Raw genomic sequence first — 24,058 nt, 5'->3', positions numbered from 1 at the left:
CGACCCAGGTTTTATCACAACATTCAGTTCAATACGATTATTTTGAAAGTGCCAAGCAATATATTTGCATTCTGGCTGACCTCAGTCATCTCTAAACATAAGTGTTGTTTCTCAACTTGTTCACTACGCTTGAAAACAGACATATTCTGTCCGATGGGTTTTCCTTTCTGCAGGTCTGATAAACATGGAGTAACCTGTTCCCCTTTTGGAAGTATTAGAAGTAAACTCTGGCTGTGGAAGTCCATCTAAATCCTGTTGTCCACCGGGAACTCCTGCTGTTTTTTCCTTCTGCCTCGCTATCTAAAGCATGTTCAACAATCCACTTTAAATGCCAACCATAGTATCTACAGCAAACAAAGACAGAAGAAACCAAGACAGAAGGTACAATCAGCACAAACTGAAGGAAGAAATCAGGACTCTCACCGGAGCTGGAGAATCTGGGACAAAATGGCAAAAAAGGAAGTTCGTAAAGCAGTGGCTTGTGTTTAACTGTGAACAATAAAGATCGTCTTCAATGTTTTGCACTACAGTTCTGAGTTTTCCTCGTTTTTTTTTTTTTGTTTTTTTTTCTGGTCATTGTGAGTTTAATCTTTGGACAAAACCAAATGGGTTAATATTTTACTTTCAGCTCTGACTGAATTTTAGTTTCTTGATCTTCATTGACAATATTATTAATTTAGGAAGTCACCTCCCAGTCGAATTGAAGTAGACAAATAAGCTTACTCTCCTCAGTTAAGCTACTAGAAATTTAAAGTTCAAGTTCTTTAAATTTGGACTTAATAAATTTAAAATTGAGTAAGTTGAAAAGTTATCTGAAATGGTTAACTTACTCAGAATCAGTATTATAATAGTTAACGTAAACTTAAAAACTAGAACTAGATGGAAAAAAAAAAAAACTAAGACAAATGACATTGTGAATTTGTAAAACTAAAATAAAAATGTAGGAGATATCCTTGGTTTGATTATGTGTTAATTTGGTTAAAAAACAACAACAAAAAAGGTATCAATTTGCTTAATGGGTTAGGGGGACATGTTTATTCAGACTTTGAACTGCTCCAAGTCTAAGTCATTGCTTTTATAAAATTCCACGTTTTAATTGTAATACCTGTACAGGTTTTTTATTCTTACCTCTGAAATATGTCCCCCATACAACAATAATTAAAAACACTTAAAAACAAACAAACAAACAGATGAAATTGAAATGAGAAAATTCCAAAAAGTCAAAATAACTCGGAATTTAAAAATTTCAAGATACTCGGTGTCAGCAGAAACAAGCTTCCATAAATGGCAGTTAAAGTTTAGTTGATAATATGGCAAGGATAAGATTGGATTAGCTTAGTTAAGCTAAAATTGCTAGCAGGGAGGGAAAGGGGTTTGTCCAGACTAAAGGTAAGTCCACCTACTATAAACTCTTTTAAGGATTAATGAGGAGTAAATGGGGGTAAATGTCCTTAATGTCACGTGGGAATGTTTTACGGCTAACTAGTTAAATAGTAAGCCTCAAAGTTACTAGCCTGGGCAATTATAGCAAATAGGCCTACTATGTAAAAGTATTTTCTAGTGCGTCCACAAATTGACTAGTTAGGACTTTTGGGCCCAGCTTTACCTAGTATGGCTTTTATTCCAACTATTTGGACAAATACCCCAACAAAAATCCTAAACTACCGGAGAAAAGCACGACATCGAGCTAATGCTCCCTGGCTCTGTCGCATTATTTAATAGATATAAACAACATAGCTAGTAGCAATGAGGTGACTTTTATGGAAGAGGATCAGGGCCAAAATCTCTTTAATGTCAGAATTCTGACTTTTTTTTTCTCAGAATGTCAGATTTTTCATAATTATGAAATTAGAGTCAGAATTCTAAAAAAACAACAACAAAAAAACAGAGACTCCCACTCCTCCCGCCCCATGCAAATATCACTTCATCCAGTTTCAGACAAGTTAAAAGAAAATCTTCATCTTTTACATACCAGCATCTTAACCAAAACAAAGGTTTAAGTTCTTTAAACCTAGAGTTGTTGTTTTTTTACTTACGTGATAGTATTTTCATCTAGTTTTCTCAGCATCATTAACAACTGCTCGAACTATCAGTGCTGCTTTGCCTTTTTTTTTTTTGAAGATTTCAAGCGTGTATTACATGATTAAAAGGTTTTTGTATTGCCCTTTGCTTTGTTTTTGTGTTTAAGTTACATACAAAACAACAAAAATCTAGACAATAAGTAGTAGAATTTTTATATAAAAACGTGAGGGGGGTGGACCACTAAAAAATGAAACAAAAGTAAAAGCTCTGCAGTCAGAAGAAATTACACAATGTACAGTAAAGACATTTTTAAGAACCTTGTGTATCATCTGTACCCGACCCCATTAGATTTTGTTTAATACCTTAAAAAATACAGCTTTTCCTAGCTGTTTGACATTTAAGAAGAACACTTGTTCTGCATTTTCCCAAATGATGAGTACATTTCTGAGATCAGTGTTTTATGGTTGTTGTTTTTCCACGGCCCTCTCTTTTTTGTTTATTTACTTGTACTTGTACTGTTGTGTGTGTTGTGTTGCTTCCACTAGAGGACACTGTTCCTCCATAAACAGACGCCAGACTCTGCAGCCATGTTAGGATCAACCATAGTCTTTAGGATCAACAGGTAAGGCAGCCTGGTAAATACGTTGTTATGCAGGCAATCACCGTAGATGTTTTAGATCCTTAGGCTGTTAATGGTGCTGTTAAAGTGTGTGTATAAACATAAAAATATGTGTATATTTATTTATATAAAAGTATTGATAATATTGCCAATGACTCTTCACATTAATTATTTTCTTTAATACTTCTACCATCATCTACTGTCTATAAATACTGCATACAGAAAACTAGACACAATGATTTACTGATTAATAAATACAATTGAGTTTTTACTAATACAAAAATGAATAGGTTTTTTGTCATTTTGCGTTGTATTTTTTCTGCTTATGGATTGCATGTTTATGTATGTGACTTTGCATGTTGCATCAGTTCCCAGTTCTCTGGGCCTGACTGCTGACTCTCATCCTGCTTCAGAGAATTTTTTTTTTTTTTCTGAATACAACCGACCAAGTATGATTAGTTTATCAAACGTGTGCATATGTATTCCACGAGAGAGAGCCCTAAAAAAAAAGAAGAAGGGGGGGAAAAAGTGATATGATTAATTTACCAGCATTCCGCAGGGTCAAGGAAATTGATGCAGGATAATTGGGCACATAGGGAATCCTTGGCAATTTGTGCTTTCAGACTCTACTTGAGAAATTAGATGTCAGTGCAAATGTGAAATTGCTCCTCAATGTTCTCAAAGATTCCATGAAAATTTAAATATAAATCTTAAGTATTTCCAGCAAAGGGATTCTTCCTTTTCTTTTCTTTTTTTTTTTTTTTTTTTGGTGCAAACTTGAAATGAAGCCCTGTGAAAATGATCTGAATGAAGTGAAAGTGTATGAGAGGGGAAAAAGACATCGAAGCTTGTGTAAAGTTTGGGGCTGCACTCCGAGGAAGATGTCAGGGCTGTTGCTCTCAGTAAAATCCTCATGCAAGAATTCATTAGATTCTTTCTGACAGGAAGTTTGAATTCATCTGAAGACATGTAATTATAATATTCAAGATATGTACACCTATAATGTAGAATATAACTCAGATGGTGCAGTATAGCCTACTTTTTTCCCTTTGGGCTGTCAGCTTGGAAGCTACAATATACCAGTGTATGACGTGTGTTTGCATGAAGGGGAATAACTTACACCGGCGTGAATAGCTGATGTAAAACAGTTCAATTCCAAGGCTGTTGATTGATAACGTTGTCATTGGTGTTTTAATTGGAAATAAATGAGAAAACTCTTATTCTGAAAAACACCCAGACTCCTATAATTTCAGTTTCTTTTTGTTGTTGTTGTTGTTTTGTAGTGGTTATCAATGAGATTTAGCGCCAGTTACAAGGAACGCTGAAAATTGTTAAATCATAATCAGCATCATCTGCATCATCATTACAGAATTTGATCAAAACTTGCGGGAGATTTGATGTTTGTATGCAAGATCAAGATAAACTGATTGCTCCAAACTCCTAGTTATATTTAAATGTTAGTGTTTATTCCTTGTGGACATACAGTGCAAAAGAAAATGCTAAACAAGAATATTTTTGGTAAGCATACTACATACTGACACTCTGAAAAACGCCTTCATTTGTCCTCATTAAAAGCTTAAAAGTCCATGAATAAATAATCATTAAAGAGGATACTCCCGCCCTCCTTTTTTCTTTTTTTATCTTTGGCCTTATGCAAAATACACTCACTGACTAAATAAATATGCTCCATAAAGACTGTTTAGAAGTGTGCCCTCCTCCCCCCACCGCTTCCACATTTAGAAGGCTGACATGCACCTAAAGATCAGATCCTACATTGGCTGTTGGTTTTGGAGGGAAAAATTGGACCTCCGAGAGTCAACTTAATGCAATTAAGTGAGGATGATGAGTCTTTCTCTCTCTCCCTCTCTTTTTCTGTGCTGCTTGAATTGGTAAGCAAGGCGGAATCAAAACTTAAAGGCAAGAAGAAAAGAAAAGAGCCGGAGATGAGCGTGCACAGACCGGTCCCAGCGGTTTAATTATTTTAATTATCTCTCCTCTTTCAGCTTTCCTAAAAAAGAGGCCATTAAAGGATGCCCGTTTGGGTTAATCTGATTAAAAAAACAAGATGGAGGGAGAGATGAAAGGCAGCAGATGTCAGTGCTAATCAGGGGAGTTAAAACTACTATTTGTGAACTGGGACGGTTGTTAAAGTGGGTAGAAAGTGCGTGCAGCGTGAGTGTTTTTTTAAATGCGCTTTTCCTCACTTCAAAACACCTCCTTCCTGCAGCCTCTGTTGATAAACTTCCCTCTTATGCATCTTCTCAAACTAACGCCATGTTTAATTCTCCGCCGTGTTCTGTAACTGTGTTGGCAGCAGGTCAGGCGAGCACAGTGATGATGGGAGAGAAGTAATAAAAGTTTAAGTTGAGTCCCCAACGGTATGGTTTAGTTTTCATAAAGGGAGGATGGCACTGGAGGAAGGGATAAAAGCAGTATTAGAAATTAGCAAATTTAGAGTGAGAGTTTCTTTTTTGCCTTTACTTGGTAAGATTCTACAGAAAGTTGGCCATTAAGGTATGGGAGTATCGATCTGCCAGTTTCTTTGGTTTTATTCTGAAATGTGAAATGCTTCATACTAAAGATTTTCTTTGCCAAGTTTAAATTTTCTCAGCATCCAAGGGTTTAAGGGCGTCTTGGAGACCAGAAAGTATAAAATGTCTGCACATCTTCTTTTAATTGTATATTGATCTTAAAGTTTCTATCTTCAGCACTGGAAACACATTGGTTTCATTTTCACTGTACTAACAGATTTTTTTTTGGTGTGTGTATGCGTGTGCTTTATGAAAAAAGAAATTTTTCTCACGAAAACATCAATATTTCTGTCAACATATTAGCTTTTGATCGACAGAATGTTTATTGCACTGTAATACGTAATATTGCACAGACTTTATGTCACTCAGCAGGCCAAATGCAACGCTGTCAACTTTCATAATGCAAGGAGTTGTTAAAGTTCCTCTGACTGCAGAGCTTGACATTTGTTCAGGCAGGAATGAGCACAAAACAAGCACAGGTGTTGAGCCACAGCATGGCGAGAGAGGAGGGGAAAGGAGAGGGAGGAAAAAAACCCAAAAAAAACAAAGATCTACTTTCAAACTAAATCAAGCAGAAGGAATGTCCTGAGTGTGTACAGAGATGGACGGGAGCCCATGCAATATTAAAGCGCCGTGTCTGGCAATGCCAACCGTGCCACTCCTCTCCGCGGCTCCCACCCTCCCGGCTTCCCGGCCATCGGCTCTTCCCTCAAGGTGACACTTCAAAGCGGGCACGCAGACGTGGCAGGCCTGGCTGTCGGCATGAAGCCAGCCCCCCAACCCCCACCCCTCATCCGCCACCTTCCTCCTCTTTCTCTCCCGCCTACCACCTATTCTAGCCCCCGTCTACTCCCCTCCACCACCGCCACCACCACCTCAAAGACACAGCTCCTTCCCCTGCTGGGCCAGGTCAGCGCCAAGATCCACACCGCTCGCCGCCTCGGGAGCCGCTGTCAAAAAACTCTTCTCCACGAGCTTAATTAATAACGGGCCATTCCTAATGCAAACCCTCTGAATCTGCAGCCTGTTTCCTTCCGATCCGATTGGTGAGCTCTGAGGCCTCGACAGAAGGCAGACAAGCAGAGGAGGGCTGGTTGGGGATGCATCCAAATCATTTGAATTTCGATGATTGAGATTCACATGCATTATTCTCCGTGCTTTATAACCTATTTTCTGTGTTGTACAGTGTGCCTGCCTGCCCACCCGCCCGTCTGTCTGGGTGTTTTTTAAAGATGTCTCTCTTCTGCAGATGATTGGAGACATTCGAACCAAAGAATATGGGGCTGCTCTCCTCAGCCTGTCTGGGAGGTGGGGTAGGAGAAAACCTAAATGTCCACACATACACGCACACAGGCTGCATCAGCTGGGTCCAAGGCCTGTAATCACTGCTCAGACCTGAAGGGAGAATTTTACCGAGAGCGCCGTGATCGATATTTGCCAATCCGCCTGCCCGTATCAACCTCAAATAAAAGCAGAGAGCAGGAGACAAGGCAGCACAGGCAGGTCGTGGGGAGGTCTGCGGCACTCTGGTTTGATGTCTGTGAAAGCGCTCATCAGTGTGTGGAACCGGCCTCATCTTGGCACGCCGGGTCACCTGCCGCCTCACCCTTAGCAGCTCACGGCTGATTGTCTCACTGTCGGAGCGAGTGGGGTTGTTGTTTTCCAAGGTGAGAGGACGGATCTTTTCCAGCAAACTGGGCTTCGGTTTTTTTTTCCCCTCCTCTTTTTTTTAATAGGGCCCCAGCTATGGCACCTCGCAGGCCTGCTCTGGCCGACATGCTGATGATGAGGAGGGGAACTCGTCCAGACCCGCTCCTTTTCCTCCTCCTCCTCTGCCTCGTCCTGCCAGTCCTGAGCTCATGTTGTTACTGTATTTTCATTCGCCACATGTGGTCCTCTGCCTTGTCCGTTGCATTCTTGATGGGCAGAGTGGGGGTACAAAAAAAGAGCAGGCTAAACAACCATGTGAGCCTCGAGAAGCTGTGGTTAAATGGTACACAGCTCAGAAACATAAGGTCTGTAAGTACGAGTTCAGTCACAAGAGCATTGCGGCATTTAGGGCAAGGAGCTGGTTGTGTTAGCTGACACACTGATATAATTAGGTCGTAATAAATAAGAAAGGCAACGGGGAGTGAGGGCGTGCCTCAACAGTGGCCATTAGAGAAACCACATGGGTTGCTTTTTAAGAAAAAAGTCACCCGTCTACCTGGAAATACGCACACTTTCTCTTCTTCCCGCTTGGTCTCGCACACATTTGCTCAGTGTCCTACTTGCAGAGTCCTTAAGAGTGTTGTTCCAAACCCCAGAAGCCCTGGCCCTTTAAGTGAGCTAACTGGGATGGTTGTAGGCTCAAACCAACCTTAATTAGTACACTTACTGCACAGCGAGGGCAGGTATGAACTCGAGCCTCTGCACTGCAGTTTCCCTCAGATTAAGCCTCTTTTAGACGAGGCTGTAACCTCCCACAATGACTCAGTAATTAACTTCATTAGCTTCCCATTCTCTTTTTGGTTTGGCAAAGTGGGTTAGGCTTAGTTTTGGCCTCTGTTGAGATAATAGTCTTAGAAATCAGTTAATCTTGTCCGTCTGTGTTCTATCTCCACCGGAGTTGCTGTATTTCACGAGTGTTACCTGCTGTTCATCTCAGAGACACGCACGTGCACAAGCGGGTTGTAATGACTCAGGCATCGGGTTTTAATAAGCAGAGCTTTACCCGTAGATCCTTCTGTGATTTGCATCCATGTCGGACACGAGGCGTAAAGCGAGGCTGATTGATTCATGGCTCGTCCTATATTGGAGCGAGAGAGAGGGAGAGAGAGATAGAGGAAGGCCGTAGATTTATTATCAAGCTCAGCGACAAAGGGAGGAAGAGAGTGCGCATATGTTAATCCGCTGGGTGAACGATGATCAAAGACTGGAACAAGCTGAGCCCTGCTGATCGCCTCGGGGCAAACGATGCTCTCCAAGCAGCTGGGAAAGTGTGAAGACGAGGAGTAAACAGATAGTTAGAAAAATCAATAGCTGAGGTTTTGGGCCATGGCTCGGTGTGAAGGTCAAAGTAGGCTGGTGTCCGCTGTGCGTGAAGGGAAGTCTAGAAACCAGGAGCGCTTTTAGGCCAATTTACAAGCAGTGATGTGTTTACAGCTGAGTTGTTTCCAGGAATGGAGTTGAATTTGAGGTTACGGCCGCTCTGGTCATCTGAGTTTTATATATATATAAAACGCCATGAAAAAAAAAAAATCTGATTTCTGGTTGATTCTTAAGGATTCAGTTCATGAGCAGTGGCATGGGTGTGTGTGCGGAATATGAGGACTTCACATCAGCTCATTTGGGCTTCAAAGGAAGCAGGATTTTCTTTTTAGTGTCAGTACACCCTGCGTGGGTCTCGTTTGTTCATCATCTGTTATCCCACCATTTTCTTCACACTGACCTAAAGCATTCCCATGAGACTTCTGCCTCAGATGCCCACACTGCCTGACTGCTTTAAGAATTTAAGCCATCCGTGTGATCCTGCCCTCGAAGATCATTTATGAACTTCCTTCATTATAAACTTCCAGTTCTTCTGTGGGCTATGGAAGAAATGCAGATAAGCAAGCAAATTCTTTTTCATCAAAATTGTCTGTTAAAAAAAATCTATTATCTGTCAGCACTCGGTTTTTATGTATTCATATCTTTTGTTTGCCAATAGCTGAATAATTGAGATTGCTTAGCTTTTTACCCCCAAACTTTGCCGTCTTTTGACTTTCTCCACTTCTGAAGCGGATTGTTTTTGTGATTAGTCACTTTGTTTAATCTGTTAATGATGGCGTCCCCTCAGGCTAAATGCCTGATTCGCGCTTACTGGCTTATTTATTCATTTGTACTTGTGACGTGTTAATCTGCATAAACGGCAAAGAGCTCCACGAGGACCCCCGAACGTCTCTCTGCACCTGTCAATTACAAGAAATCCAAGACACCAGGAAGCAGCCACCCTGGTCTCCTCACCTTGATCAGGGTAGAAGGCTGCCTGTCAATCAGCTCTCATCTTCCCCGTCCTGTCAGGGAAATACTGATATTCAAAGCTTCATCTCTACCTCAGGTCTGCGGCATTAATCGAAAAGAACTGCTGCTAATTAGAGTTGATTAAAGAAAGCGCTGTACGCCAGAGAAACCGACAGTACAAAAGCAACATCATGCAGTGCTTTTTTTCTTTTATTACTCTGGGGCAGTGGCTGACATCTTTAGGCTTGCGGCCACCTGTCATAGTCTGCATATATTAAATGCTCTATAATCACATATTTTGACCCAGCCTTCATAGATTGCTTAATCGTGCAATGACTTTTGGAATGTGTCTCAATTATGTATTTCCTGGCAATCTCATTTTTGTCCATTTTTGTTTTGTACCATGTTGCAGCTGCCCAGTAATTTAACTGTGATGACAACCCCTCATTGCTTTGCAGTGGCAGTGCATGAGTTTACAGTGTTGCCTTGCTAACTGTCTACACCTGGCAAGGTATGGATGAGGGCAGTCCAATTAAGAGACACCAATTCTCACAAGACTTTGGCTGAAGCTAGATTATTTATAGTTTAATCGTTTAAAATAAACCAGTTTTCTAAAAACTCCAGGCCTAGGCCAAGATTCCAAAAGTTTTGATTATCGAGTGGCGATTTTAAGAGTCAGCATGTAACTGAGGACTACACAAGAAAAACGCACACACTGAACATGGTGGTGTTTGTCACTGTTGTAGAGATTAAGTCTGGTAGAACAGAAGAGTTGAAACTGAAGACTCCCGCAGTCTTGTTTTGTGGTGCTTTATCTTTGTATCAAATGAATTATAGACAAATGAAAAGTACCACACTGTAGTTTTATTTCCTTGCCATTCAAGGGCTCCACAACATGCAACCACTTTGAGGATGCTGGGCCTACATCTAGATAATTTTTGCTACTTTTAGAGTGCAGTTGGAGAAATGAAGCAAAGCTCATCTTGGTTAAAGCAAATTGAGCATTTTTGGTAGACAGGTGATACCTTACACCTTGAGCGACGTCATAAATCGCAGACTGTTTCATCATTTACGTGCAACCTCGTGTGAGGAGGGGGAGAATGATCCAAATGAAGAATATTGAAAAGCACAATGTGTACTATTCACAAGTTTTGACTAAACTGCCAGGAGAATGAATGTGCACAGTACATCTAAAAAGGAAGACCTCTCTGCAGATGACCTGTTCTGCAGAGTGGCCATTAGCAAATCCTCCAGTTTGTTGTTGGACAGTCTGAGACCTATAATTTACTGCAGCACAGTTCGCTTAGCCCTACAGCAGGCCTCTGGTTATCAGATGCAAATTTTCCCAAATGAAACGAATGGGAAATATCAACAAGCTCTGAGTAATTGCAGCTGATAAAAAATGCATGGGGGTTGTGGTGCCGGACTCGAATCCTGCAGAAGCAGGGAAGTTATCTCTCATTACCCAGACTGTGATGAAGCACATCGACTTCGCCATCAAGCCAAAGCAATGCATTCAGCTCCGTCTAATAAAGCCCGTCTACCACGCGTTTCCTTGTGAAATCCATTCGAAGGAGTTTGTTACGGACAAGAATATTGTTAGTGGCTGCAACGATTAATTTTGTTTCTCTCTGCTTTTGACGCTTGCCTCTGACTAAAAGTCTATGCATGTGAAGTTTAGATGTTTTATTCATTGTGAAACTTAATTTATATACAAGTATAAATGTACACTGTGAAAATCTCACTCTAACAACCTCCACAGCACACTTAAAAGCTACAGTCTTTTGCAATTCATCATCGACGTACCGAGGGGTTACAACATCGGCTTCTTTCCTTTTTTTTGTTTTTGTGTTTTTTTTAACTGTGCCACAATGCAAGAATTCAGTCCTTCTATCCATCACCAGAGTAAGTAAAGGAGTCATGACAAGCTCTGATTCAATCTGCCATGCAAAACAGCTGTTTGGCTCCAAGAAACTTGAATAATAAAAAAGGGTGACATGACGGCTGTCGCAGTGAGCACAGCTGGAGATCCAAAACCAAAAACACAACACTAGATTATAAGGAATGAATGAGGGTGATTTCAGAGCAACAATAAGCAGATTTTTTTTTGTGCTTGCAGGACACGAGTCCAAACTGTTGAGATTTGAAAAATATTCCAAATTGAAAAGCAGATACAGATTGAAAATCTAGGAGGTTTCTTAGCTCTTTTACTGCTTATTACATAAACTCACTGTGACTATTTCTGTTATTTATTTTTCAACCTTTTCATCTGTGCATTACTGTAGTTTGTGCTAACATGTTTGCAAAACTAAACGCAGCTTCAGCTATACTTTAAATTGAATGATAATCAAAAAATTCTCCATCTGCTAAACTACATTGTAAATGTAAGATAAATGCATTATAATACTCACCATACTGGCCTAATACAAACCCACTTAAGTCACAGCAGACAAATCTATATTTTTGTACCCTGTGTGTCCAAATCTCATTGTGCATTCATGCAGTGTTGGAGTAACGTAAAAAATTAATTCCCAACTGGGAAAATTCACGTGAACTCTTCCTCAAGTTGTATTAAAAAAAAAAAACAGATACAATTTTGGCAACTTGTTGATGTCCTACACAAAAACACGGTGAATGAAAATAAATTTGTCAAATCAAATCATAGAATGGTGGAAAAATTGCAGGTAAGGTACAGCTGTGTTTTTATTATTACTCCTTATACTGGAAACGCAGCTTCCAGCATGTTTTGTAAACACTCTGAGCATTAAAATTCAACAAATCTTATATGTAGCGTCTGTGTCGTTTCCACATTCTGGCTTTAAAAACGCACGAACGCACTAAAATTGGAGAAACAACTTTGCAGTTTTGAACAGTGACTGCAGCTGTGAGACAGTGAAGTAGTTTGAAAACAACACATTACTGCTGGAGGATTTCACAGCTCTGAAATAAAAGAAATTTAATACCTTCCTGGCACAAAAAACCCCACAAAAAAACAAAAACAACAAATTTTTAAAGTAAACTTTGGAAAATGTTGGGCAGCTGAGCAAAGTATACTTGTAATAAACACCAGACACCTGCAAAAATCAAGTTTTTAATATTCACCGTACCGCTCGAGCTGTCAGAAGACGCTGCCTGCTTGATGGCAGATTAACTGTGAACTTAGAGATCTGCCTGTATGATGCCCATGCATGCAGACGGGAAGAAAAAACAACTTCATATCTCAACAAGGGTTAACGCTTGTGGCAGTGCACTGACGTCAACAGCTGTTCTCAAACAAGCCCTTTGATGACTCATTGACAGCAGAAGCTCCGGATTGCCACTTTCACTAACTGGGGAAATGTCAGCGTCTGTGCTCGACTGAGGCTGATCACAGTCCCCAACAGCTCCCGCCTGCCAGAACAAGGCAGTGATGAAATAGCTCCGGTGTTAATGGATGTGAGAGCAATCTTGACCCTTTCCAAAGAGCAGGCTCTCTCTCTCCAGTAAAAGGGGCCCTTGCTTTGGTTGGGATCAGACCCTTGGCTTTCTCTGTGCCATGGGGAGTAACCAGACAAAGGTAATTGTATGCCTCCTCTGCCCCTCCACCTCCACACCGGGACTCTGAGGAGAGCCCGTGGAGGACACAGACTTTGAAATGGAGAGAAAACACACCCAGACAAGCAATGATTAGGTTATTAGTGCCGAGGTGACTAATTACCTAAATGTACTGTCAAAATGGGGAGCAGGAGGGGAAGTTGAGCTGCAAGGTGAGGAGAGGAGAGCAGAGCAAAGGTGGAGTGTTTGGAGAAACTCAGGTTTATCTCCTGTCTCTCCCCCTTCCCCAGGCAGGGCTGCAGGGGTGGGTCCCTCACTATGTCTCTCTTTCCCTGCGGCATCCCCCCAGCCTGCTGCTCAGCTCCCAGTGACATCTGCTCGTAGCACTGCGTGTCCCCCCCCCCAGCCCCTCGGACGCTGGAGTACCACACAACACATGCCTCCCCGTGCAGATGTTCGGGTCCCTGGGTCCTCCCTGCGTGGATCGCGTTGGGCCCGTTTGAAGTGTGATGAAACGGAATCGAGCGAGCCACTCGGGGACCTGGGGAGCAAAGTGGGGAGAGAGTGGGGGGTGACGTTGGGTACCAGGGAAAACATGAGAGCCAGGGAAGGAGGTGGGGAGGAGGTGGGGAAGAGTACAGTGAAAATGGGATGTTGGGATGCGTCTCATTATAATATGAATCAGAGGCCAGGCACAGACCACAGAGCTGAGATGCTGCTTCACTGGAGGTCTGAAATGCTCAGGAGGAAGATGAGAATGGAGCAGAAGGAAGGACATAAAAAGGAAAAGGAAATGAATGAGACAAGAAGAAGATAATAAAAATGGAGGAATTAGGGAGAAGGTGGAGATAGGAAGGGAAGAGTGAAAAATAGACTGTAAAAGAAAAAAGGAAGAAAAGTAGAGGAGATGGACATATGAACTAAGAAAAGAGGAAACAAAGTTGAAATTAGAAGAAGCATCAGTGCAGGAGGTCAAGTCAATGTGAGGGAAAGAGAGAAAGGAAATTCGAGGAAATGCAAAAGGAAGTTTTGGGTGAAAGAGGAAGAAATTAGATAAAGAACTTGGAAGAAAGAAAGAGCAGAAATGAGAACATGAGGAAAAAGGAAAGTAAATTAGGGAAGAAGAGATTAATAAAATTAAATGAGAAACAGTGAAAATGGAAAAGTGGGCTCATGAGAAAATGAGAACAGCAAAGTAGATTTTAAAAAAGACAAAAACTTGTGAAAGTAAAGAGAAGGAAATGAGACAAAGGGTGTAGGCATGAAAAAGCATGTAAAGGATGATGGATAAAAAAAGACAGGAAAGAGGTAATGATATTTGAAAAGAAGAAAGGATGATACAAATAGGTAAGAGGAGATTTTATAGTGAGAAGTGAGGAAGGAATGTGGCAGGAAATGAGATAAAAGGAATTAAGTTGAAAGTAAAATAAGAAAAAGAGGAAGAAATTATGAAAATGGATACCAGAGGGACCCATAGCGGGGGGGAAACATATATGAGAGAAAATGAAATGCGAGGAAGGAGGAAAAGGGATTAGATTAAAGAAAAAGAAGCAAGAGGATGGCAAAGGAAAGAAGATACTGAGGAGGGAAGTGTAAAAAGAAGAAGAAAGAAATAAGGGAAATGAAATGAAGGTGATAAAAGTAGAACATGGGTGAAAGAGAAAAGGAAATGGAAAGTCTGAAATGAAAGAGGAGAAGAAAATGAGAATAGACATACAAAAACATAAGAAGGAAGGAGGTAAAGGAAAGTAAAGTAAAGGATAAGATAAAACAAGAGGAACCAAATGGGAATGTAAAGCATGGCAGGAGAAGCAGAAACCAGAAATGAGAAGAAGGAAGACGTGACCGGACGAGGAGGAGGAAGAAAGTCAGAGGGAAGTAGATGAGAAGAAATATAAAAGATAAGAGGAGTGAACAAACAAGAGAAGAAAAGATAAACAGTAAGCAGAAGAAACCAAGAGGAAAAGAAATGAAAGCAAGGAGCGAAAAAAGAAAGCAAATCATTGAAACTGTGATAGGAGGAGAGAAAGCCGAGTCTTCGAGCTGGTCTCAGTGTTCTCTCATCTCCTTTCTGTCTTTTTTTCTCTCCAACATGGCTTCCTTCCCTCGACTCTTTGCTCTGTGTTGCTCTATATTCATTTACCACAGCATCTCTCTCTCTGCCTAATCTTGCTCCCTGTGCAGTATGTTAATTATTGTTGTGGAAGAACAGAAAGTTAATGACGAGGATGATGAGGATGATGATGCGATCATGATTGCCACTTAGTGCGGGCAGTGCTGCGCCTCGTAGGAGAAAAGTTTAACAGGAGGAAGTGGGTGAAGAAGCGCTAACGGGTGGGGGATTCAGGTGAAGTCAATGGATAGGTTAGCAGTTAAAGATCAAAGTGAAAAACAAAGGCGGATTTCAAACGGGCCCAGAGAGCTTGGCAACAGACCCGCGGCTCCTCTGATAATACTTAGATCTATAAATGTTCCTTTTTTTATTTATTTATTTTCTTATTTATTTTTAAAATTATTCATCGCCATAATAATTTGGGCCTAACAAGCACTTGAGGGAGACGGCTTCCTTTTGCATCTCTCTCCCCCATTTCCTCAGTTCCCTGCGCCGTGGTGCTGGGAGCTCAGGGATTTGGGGGCACTATTAGAGAGAATTTCTTTTATTTGCTGCTAATGAATGATATGCATGATACTATTTTCTTTTTTCTTGTGTACTTTGTGGGGGTAACTGCGAGGATTGGGGCAGGAGCTGGAGAATTGGACTCTTTTTCAAGGCTTTGTTCGCTTAACCCTCTTCTCGCCTTCCGAGCGAGTGCACAAGGTTGTTATCATCACTTTGCCAGATTTCCAATTCTAATATGTTATCATACTTCACTTGACATCACTGATATGGCATAGTTTGACTTTGTTTTGCTATTTTCAGTCACACTTTATGTTAATGAATTATGGGTTAACTGGTTTGTAGAGACAGTGAGCGGCGCAGCAGGTCTGTAAACAGCTCTGCCACAGAAATAACTGCACTTTCATTGTTCTTAACTGTTCTTCATTCTTTAAAAAAATTGAGTTCAGCGGTTTCTTCTGCACAACCAAAGTGTTTGTACTCTGTGCCCACACTGTACTGAACTGATCAAGCAGTCGCAACATGGGCGCTAACACTAACATTAAGAGAGAAGCCTGCTTTATTTGAACACGATGGCCACGTCAGACAGAAGTGTTGACAAAGCCACAGACAAAAGCAGGAGAAGAAGCCAATTTGTTATCAGTCTTCTGTCAGTCTGTGATTGAATGGGGTCAAGTTGGCAATTACACACAGTCTGGTTCAGATAATACAGAAACTAACTGTGATAAATTGTTAAAGATATCTATTGCTGCAAAGAAAGAAATTCACATTTAACAAAACTGCACATTTAACTATTACATTTGCAATTAGCAACATTTATGTTCTATAGAACTATAATCAATTCAATTCAAGTTATTTATACAGTGCCAAATCTCAACAACAGTTGTGAGGTGCTTTATATTCTAAGACACTACAATATTAGAGAGAAACCCCAACAAATCAAATGATCCCCTCTGAGCATAACTTGAGCATAAAAGTGAGAAGGTGTGAAGGAAAAACTCCCTTTTAGCAGGAAGAAACCACCAGCACAGCCAGGCTGAAAGAGGAGCACCCATCTGCTTCAACTGGTTTTTTACTCAGTTGTATACAGCATTTGTATTCTATTTTTATCCTATTGTATATTTTATTCTATTTATTCTACTGTATATAGTATTTTATTTTATTCTGTACAGTTGTGTACAGTATTTTATTCTTATTGGATTCAAATTTTTGCTATATAACTTTTGCACTGTCCACTTCCTGCTGTGACAAAACAAATTTCCCACGTGTGGGACTAATAAAGGTTATCTTATCTTATCTTATCTTATCTTATCTTATCTTATCTTATCTTATCTTATCTTATCTTATCTTATCTTATCTTGTCTTGTCTTGTCTTGTCTTGTCTTGTCTTGTCTTGTCTTGTCTTATCTTATGTATGAAGCAAGAAAGACAGGACAAAAACCATGTTGTGGAGGATTAATAATAACTAATAACCAGAATAGAACTAGCTGCCAGCCAGCTGAGTCGAGCCCCTCAAAGACTCATTCAAACTGATTGAAACGTGAGCAGTTTATCTGCATTTGTAAATTAGATAACAATTATTTGTAAACCTTTAACATTCTCTCTGAGATTGATTGCAGTCAGTTCAAGTTTAACAGATTGTGACTGTTTGCAGAGAGATTTCTTCCTACCAGGCAATATGAGCCCCATTATTCATAGTATTCCCACAGTATTTTTATTTATTTAATGTAATAAAATTTCAATATTTGGTGTTGCTATATTGATATGATATCACATCACAAAATATCGCAATACTGTGCTGTGTCGATTTTGTTTCTCCCACCTTTACAGTAAAAATGCTGTAAAGAATTTTCTGGATCTTCTATTTTATAAAATTGCTGTATTTCAGTCAGGTATTTTTAATAGCCATTAAGCATCAAAGATGCTTTTCAGATCAAGAATTGATAAAATATGCTATGCGCCTTCAACGAGACAGTTAATGCTAGTTGTTGCTTTTTGAGTAAATGTATTCTGATGGGATTCATTAGTCCACGTCCCCTTTTTACCTCAGACTCAGTTTTAGAAGCAGATATTTGTTACTATTCAGGCGAGAGCTGCTTTCCCTCCTTTGCTTGAGTGCATTCATGTCAACTATTTGCTGTCAGCAGAAAAATATTATAGGTCTTAATGGCAGTTTATTGTTATTTATTTTTATGGGGAGGGGGTTGTTAAAAAAAAGCTGAAAACAAACCAAATGACTCGTTAAATCTGACATTTTTGCCGTCTAGTCTCCCGGTGCCGTACTTTCTAAAGTATTATTTTGCTGTTTATGCTGAGATGCTGCGATTGGCTGGGGAAACACTGACCTTCACCTTTCTATGCAGAAATAATGCAAATACCTTTTAAAGTGGCGCCTCGGTGGAGTTTTTGTACAACACTCACACAGACACACGCACACAGACATAGGAACATAAACTATTTTGCCTGAAGTGATGGCTGCAGTACTGTATTTCAAATGTTAAAACAGCAACACGCATGAGTGTGCTCTGTACCGGCGTAAACATGGCCTGATAATGACCTCCCTCCTGACTGGAAAGAGATGCTCCTCCTCGACTGTCCCTGCTTGCTTCTCCTTTTTCTTCTTTGAGTATCCCAGAACTTTGAAGTTGCCTCTGTGCCACCTTTTGCTGAAATCGGCAGCTTCAGATGGGAATTGATGGAGGCGTTATTGTCTCCCTGTGCTGCAAGAGAGGTTTGTGTGATGAATGTTTGAGCAGTGGTGATAAAGCTGCACTTTTCCCATGCTGAGAGTCATGCCAGAGGCTTTACACACGTCACTGGTCAGGAGGGGTGAGTCCAAGCTGGGTAGCCCTGATCTTTACCTCCTACAGCGGGCTGTATAGATGGGGCTTCGGGGAACTATTGGGCCAAAGGTCGGCTATATAAGTACCGAGCGAGTCCAGAGCGGACCATTGAGAAAAGACTTATATGTGTTGACGAGCAGATTGATTTTGCTGCCGCTTTCAACTCCACAAATCTAAACTTTGTACTAACACGTGTCAACATGTCAGACTTGTGTTAATGTTTAATTCATGCCTGTAAATGACCATTAATTAATAACCCTTAAACTACAGGCTCCTTCATATTGCATGAGCAAACATTTAACTTTTAATCTTGCAGCAGAGAGGTCGGCACATGCCAAAATTAAAAGCTACCACAGAGACTCAATTAGAGCAATCCACTGAAGGATATCACTCAGATGCAACTTGGAGATGTTAAATCCCCGTCTTTGTTTGTTTGTGTGCAGCTTGTTGCTCCCCAAACCCTGAACATCTGTGCAGAGGGAGGAAAAGGGGAGGGGGCTGTGGGAGTGATGGCAGGCCACATGGGGAGGGCCTTTTCTCCCTCAGTCTGTCAGCCCACCTGACTGCTGCTATGGCAGGCCTGCCCAAGGCAAGACCACAGGCTAAGGCCTCCTGTGGGCCTCCAGCAGGGCTCAGCAGCCTCCCCAAGCCCATTAGAGCACCCCTCCTACCACCTCCACCCGAGCGGCCCCCACCCAGCCCTGCAGCCCTCTGCCCCAAGATGCCATTGCTCTCTGTCCTGTTTCTTTCTGCACTGAAATAACTCTATTGTTTTACACTGTTTGCCATGTTGTGTATGTAATAGGAGCTGTTTGAGGGCATGTTTGATTATTTTTATTTATTTTTCTGCCTGCCTTGTCCTCAGGCTGCGAGGCTTCAAATAAGGCTCCAGAGAGACTTCAGCTTCCAGTGGTGTGAGAGTATTTTTAGGGAACAAATCCCAGAAAGGCCTTTTTACAGTTACTGCACTAATGTGGTGTGACTGTCAAAGCTTCCACTTATGTCCACTGCTTCCCTGAACGGTCCAACATGGAGGGTTGCTGAAGCACTTAGGATTCACTGTATCTTACAGCGAACTCAACAGCAAGGAGTATTACTGCTGTATATTTCTCCCTCCGGTTCTTACATCTCCGATTTAATGAGATTGTCTCGGTAGCTGCTCAGATTCTCAGAGGCAAGGTGAGGTGTGATGGGGGGATGATCAGATATTCTGGATATCCTGTGATTCTCTGTCTATTTGAGTCTTTTTGATCTAAATGAAACTACAGGGTGCAGAACAGACCCTGCATGCGAATCAGACACAGCGACTTTGCATACAAGCTGCAGAAATACCAGGAGAGCAAATTCATGTTCAACCCCAGTTGTGGATGCAATTTGTGAACGTGAGGTTCTGAAGCGTGCTCTAATAGTTTAATTTATAATTAATCATATCTGATTTGCCAGATTGCCATAAACTTGGGGAATAAAAATCTGGGAGTGTTGGGGTTTCAGATTTTTTTTTTTTTTTAATCATTAAGTATTTATGATCCGTGATGGATATATAAACTGTGTTAAATCTGTTGCCTTGAATATTGATTATCTCTAATTAAAAATGCAGTTTGATAAGAAGGTTAGCAGCGTTCTCTGGTCAGCCTCCCTCGTTTTACAACTTACATATTATTTTTTTAAATTCCTCACCTCCTAGTGGTTTTCTCTCTGCTTTCAGTTCAGTATGCCAATTAGCTGCAGAGGTCTTTAACAAGGAAGTCATTAGTTCTAATTAGGATGTGGTTAACTGCGATGCGTTAAAAGGCAAAACCCATCATGTTGAAGGATGGTGGTGTCGCAAATAAGCCCGACTGGAAACAGCTGTTGACTTTACAGAGAGGGTCATGCTATAAACAAATACTCCCCTGAGCACAGCGAGAGCACGGGACACCCAGTCTTACAAGATGATTGGCATGCAGAATTAAGCAGCAGTAAATGTGCTGCTTTGTCTCTACATTTTATTTAGTGGATAGAAATTGGGCATTTCTTAAAATGCTTAGAAGCACAGAGATTTATGAGAACCTGGAAATCCAACTGCGTCTCAAAAAAACCCTTTTTATATAATAATATAATACAAAATAATGATATTTGATCTCTGACATCATATTAATGTGCTTTACCCACAAAAATGGGCACCCTATGGATGCAAAAAGTCAACAGTGACAAGTTATTTGAGCCAGTTGATTGTTTACTCTTTTTTTTATATATTTATCCACCTTGATAAATATACTTTATTGCAGTGCACCAAAACAGACAAGGCAGAAAACAATGATCATGTTATCAGTTAGAGGAGAAGCAATATGAGGTGCGAGTACAGAGAAAGAGAGAAGAAAACAGAAAGCCATAATAACAAGACTCTGAAGTATACACCAATCAGACCAACAGGTGTTTTACTAGGAAAAAAAAGTCTGAGCATTGAGTTGGATGTTACTTTGACACAAATCACACACCTAAACATTCTTGCAGGGCAACACATACTCTGACAGCAATGGTACGGTCCAACAGCAAAGGTCTTCGCCAACAAATAATTGTCAGGAATGCTTTGGGGAACATTTTCAGCCCAGTGTCACAGCATTTTGTGAAATAGCCACAAAAAAGTTGTTATGTTTCTGTGTCAGTAAGTACAGATTTGTGAGTAATAGGAAATATATTTTTGTAAGAAGCATAGGTTTTGTGTATGATGAGCAGGGAGGTGTCACCAATCAAGGAAAACAACATTTTAAAAGACTTAGTAACTGTTGCAATTTTACCCAAACCGTGATCTTTTACTAAAGATTACCAAAGTGGGTTTTTTTGTGCTTAAGCCTAACTAAAATTAAAATGTCCAGTCTGCTGATCCTCTCAGAACAAGTTTGACTGAAGGAAACCTCACCCTGCAAAAGACTGAACCCATATCTGTTATCAAAGTCCTGGTGCAAGACTGAAGAGATCTGTTAAGCTCTGTGAAGCTACAGATTCACTTGGAGATGCAACGTCATTACATGTCAGAGCACACATGTTTTTTTATCCTCCTCTTTTAGCACCAGAAGTGGACAAACTTGATCTTAGAAGGTTTGAATGTGCTCCAGTTTTGGCAAAAGGAGAATAGTAATGCAATGAAACCGCATTGAACTGTGATATCGGTGCAGGTTCAGGTATATGTCCCAATAACCACAATAACCAGTTGCAATAGCTTCTAATTTTGGCTACCTATCAGGGTCGTTAACAGCCTTAAATCCACACGTTAAGGCTGTGGTAAGGTTGAAGCACCAAAATCAATTTATCTGTCGAACAAAAACACATTTTTAGGACTGTGGACCTCGACATTTAGATTTCACAAACTGTTTTGTATGAAACCTAAGAGTCTCATTACCTGAAGTGACAATAGCTGGCAGACAGCTGTTTTCGCTAATGTGCGTGCGGGGACGGGAAAGAAGGCAGAAGAAGATGGCAGGGCGGCAGCGGCGGGGTGTAGCTGAGGATGTGCAGGTGCAGAGCGAACGTGACAGAAAGGTACACAGGCAGAAAACAGGCAGAAAGTGGAATGAAACACGGAGAGAAAAGATAAAGAGGAAGAAGGGAATCAGCGAGCTTGACTCGTAATGTTTGAGTCGTGGGGCTCGGCATAAATCATCGTAGATTACCGAGCCTGTGGAGATCTTTTGACTTGTGTTCCTCCTCTTCCTACCTACTGTTTGACATGAGAGTGAGTGAGTTAATCCGCGGTGCTCAGGGGTACACAGGCTCTGCTCCCATCTGGGCTTTGAACCTTTTGCTCACCTCACGCTCGGTCTCTGGTGTGTCGTGGTACAGTGGAGCATGTCAGACAAAGAAATTAAAGATGGCAGTTTACAGGGAAACACTCGGCTCTTTTGGTAACGCGGCTCCGAGAAGAACCTGACAAATTGATTTAAAAGGATGAAATACGTTCCCCAACCCACAAACGTTTTCCTCTCACCTTTTAAAACATATTTACCTCCCTGCCTGCTCCCGTTTTGTCACTTTTGGGAATGTGTGCGTGCACTCCGTGCCTGTTTGCATGCCTCACATTCATTCATTTTTCATGCCCATAATGGCACTTCTTTGCAGCCATCAATCAGGTTTTCTTTTATTTGCATGTGAGCACATACAATATGTGTGTGTTTTTGAAAGTGCTCCTCTTGCAAGTGTGTTTTCAGAAGCAGGACTGCGACTGTTCTTTTGTTGCTCACAGCTGTCCCATATTAGGGATCAGCTGCTATTCCCCAGGCAGTAAAGTGCTTTCAGAGGACTTGCTAATTGGCTGTAATCTCCTTTTTAAACTTGAAAGCCAGCAAGCCTCCAGCCTCGCAGTTTACAAGCAATTAATGCAAGGGAACACCAATATTGCTGGTCACAATTGGTGTATGTGTGCTCATTCTTTCTGCAGCTCCCTCTTATCTGATCTCACGCAGAGGCGGATTGACTCCTCCTGTGTTGTGGACCCCCAGTGTAAACAGCTACTCAGCAGTGGGGCGTTCTGGGGAAGTGGCGCAACTTGAGCGGGGGGGGATTTGGTCTGAATCTTGAGGCGTCCATGGGGATGATGGTGGGGTTTGGGGATCGGAGGGGTTTCCTTCTTAGGCGCTGATGAAATAATAATGCACAGAGTTGGCGAGGCTGAAATTTGCACATGAAAATCCTCTCCCTTCGCTCTCCTTGCGTCTAATGTGCCGCCGATGACAATCCCTGCCTCTCACAGTTTATATGCAAATGAGTTCTCTCAGCTTCCTCCTCCTCCTCAGAGAGTTGCCCAGCCGAGCTGGAAAGAGTCAGATAGACGGAGAGATAGAAAGTGAAAGAGACAGAGTGGGGCTTTTTTGTTGTGTTTTGTTTGTGTTTGTCTTGTTTATTTTTAAAAGGATTTTAAAAGATGATAATATATTTTAATTTTTTCCTTTGTTTTTTTTTTGTTCTTTGTTTTTTTTTTTTTCCTGAAAGGCAATATGCAGATTCTCTGAAGAGTTTGAAATGCCAGACTTTTCTTTTGAGTTTAATTGGAACATAATACCAGTAGTCTAAATAAAGTGTTTGTGTGAAGTGAGAAACGGTTGTATAATGACTCTTTTCTCTTTTTTTTTTCTTTTTCCTCCAACAAACAAGGCTCATCTTTCCCACAGGAGTCTCTGAGTCTGACGATTCTCTGTCGATATAAATATTGTTTCCTCTTTGTGACCTCTGCTCTTATTTTTTTCTATAGGCATTTGCACAGCTGTCTCACTGAGTTATGTAAAGAAGAACTGGGTGTTAACATCACATCACCGGGAATAAAATCTTCAAAATTGAGGTAAGATAATCGAAAGATGTGGAAATGCTCTAAAAGTGATGTTTATACTTAAAAAAAGCTTCACCTGAAGAAGACAGAAAAACTAACATACATAGAAAGTGTCATTATAATAACAGAAAGCATGATTTACAGATTTCATGAGCTCTTCTGCAAGTTATACATATTTGTATCATTTCCCATACAGAATCTACTGGGTCAAATACTCTATTTAGCTAATAATTTTAAATTTAATTAGCTAAACAGCAGATCGTCCTAAAAAGAAGATAAAGCTGGAGGTTTCACTGGTTTCCTGCAACACCCAATTCAAAGTGAACAGGACCCAGTCAGATGAGGAGGGAGACAGATAGGAAGAAGAGGAGGAGGGAGAAGAGAGGAGCTTTATGTCAGCCCGCTCTCCTCAGTCACGGCCAGTTAGTTAAAGCAAACGCAGGCGGACCCTTGAGAAAACGCAAGGCGGCGGAGAGTGCCAATCACGGCCGAGCCCTGGGCATTCCCTGGTACAGCTCGCCTTGAGCAACTTTTTATTAATTTAATAAACATCCCACGGAGACGGAGCGATGTGGACTTACGTACCCTTGCAGACAACAGCACTGCTTGGGC

At 41.0% G+C, this 24,058-nt stretch overlaps 1 long non-coding RNA gene across 1 annotated transcript; it reads left to right on the top strand.

Annotated features, from left to right (window-relative positions):
- The first annotated feature begins 1,265 nt into the window (after positions 1-1,265).
- Positions 1,266-23,780, top strand: LOC113027362 (uncharacterized). The gene is made up of 4 exons (XR_003273033.2): positions 1,266-1,389; positions 2,568-2,644; positions 23,372-23,458; positions 23,643-23,780. It is a non-coding gene; the product is annotated as an uncharacterized LOC113027362 (long non-coding RNA).
- Positions 23,781-24,058: the final 278 nt, after the last annotated feature.

Source organism: Astatotilapia calliptera, chromosome 7 (assembly GCF_964374335.1).
Source record: "Astatotilapia calliptera chromosome 7, fAstCal68.1, whole genome shotgun sequence".
Lineage (NCBI taxonomy): Eukaryota > Metazoa > Chordata > Actinopteri > Cichliformes > Cichlidae > Astatotilapia > Astatotilapia calliptera.
This window is presented reverse-complemented; position numbering and strand designations above follow the sequence as displayed.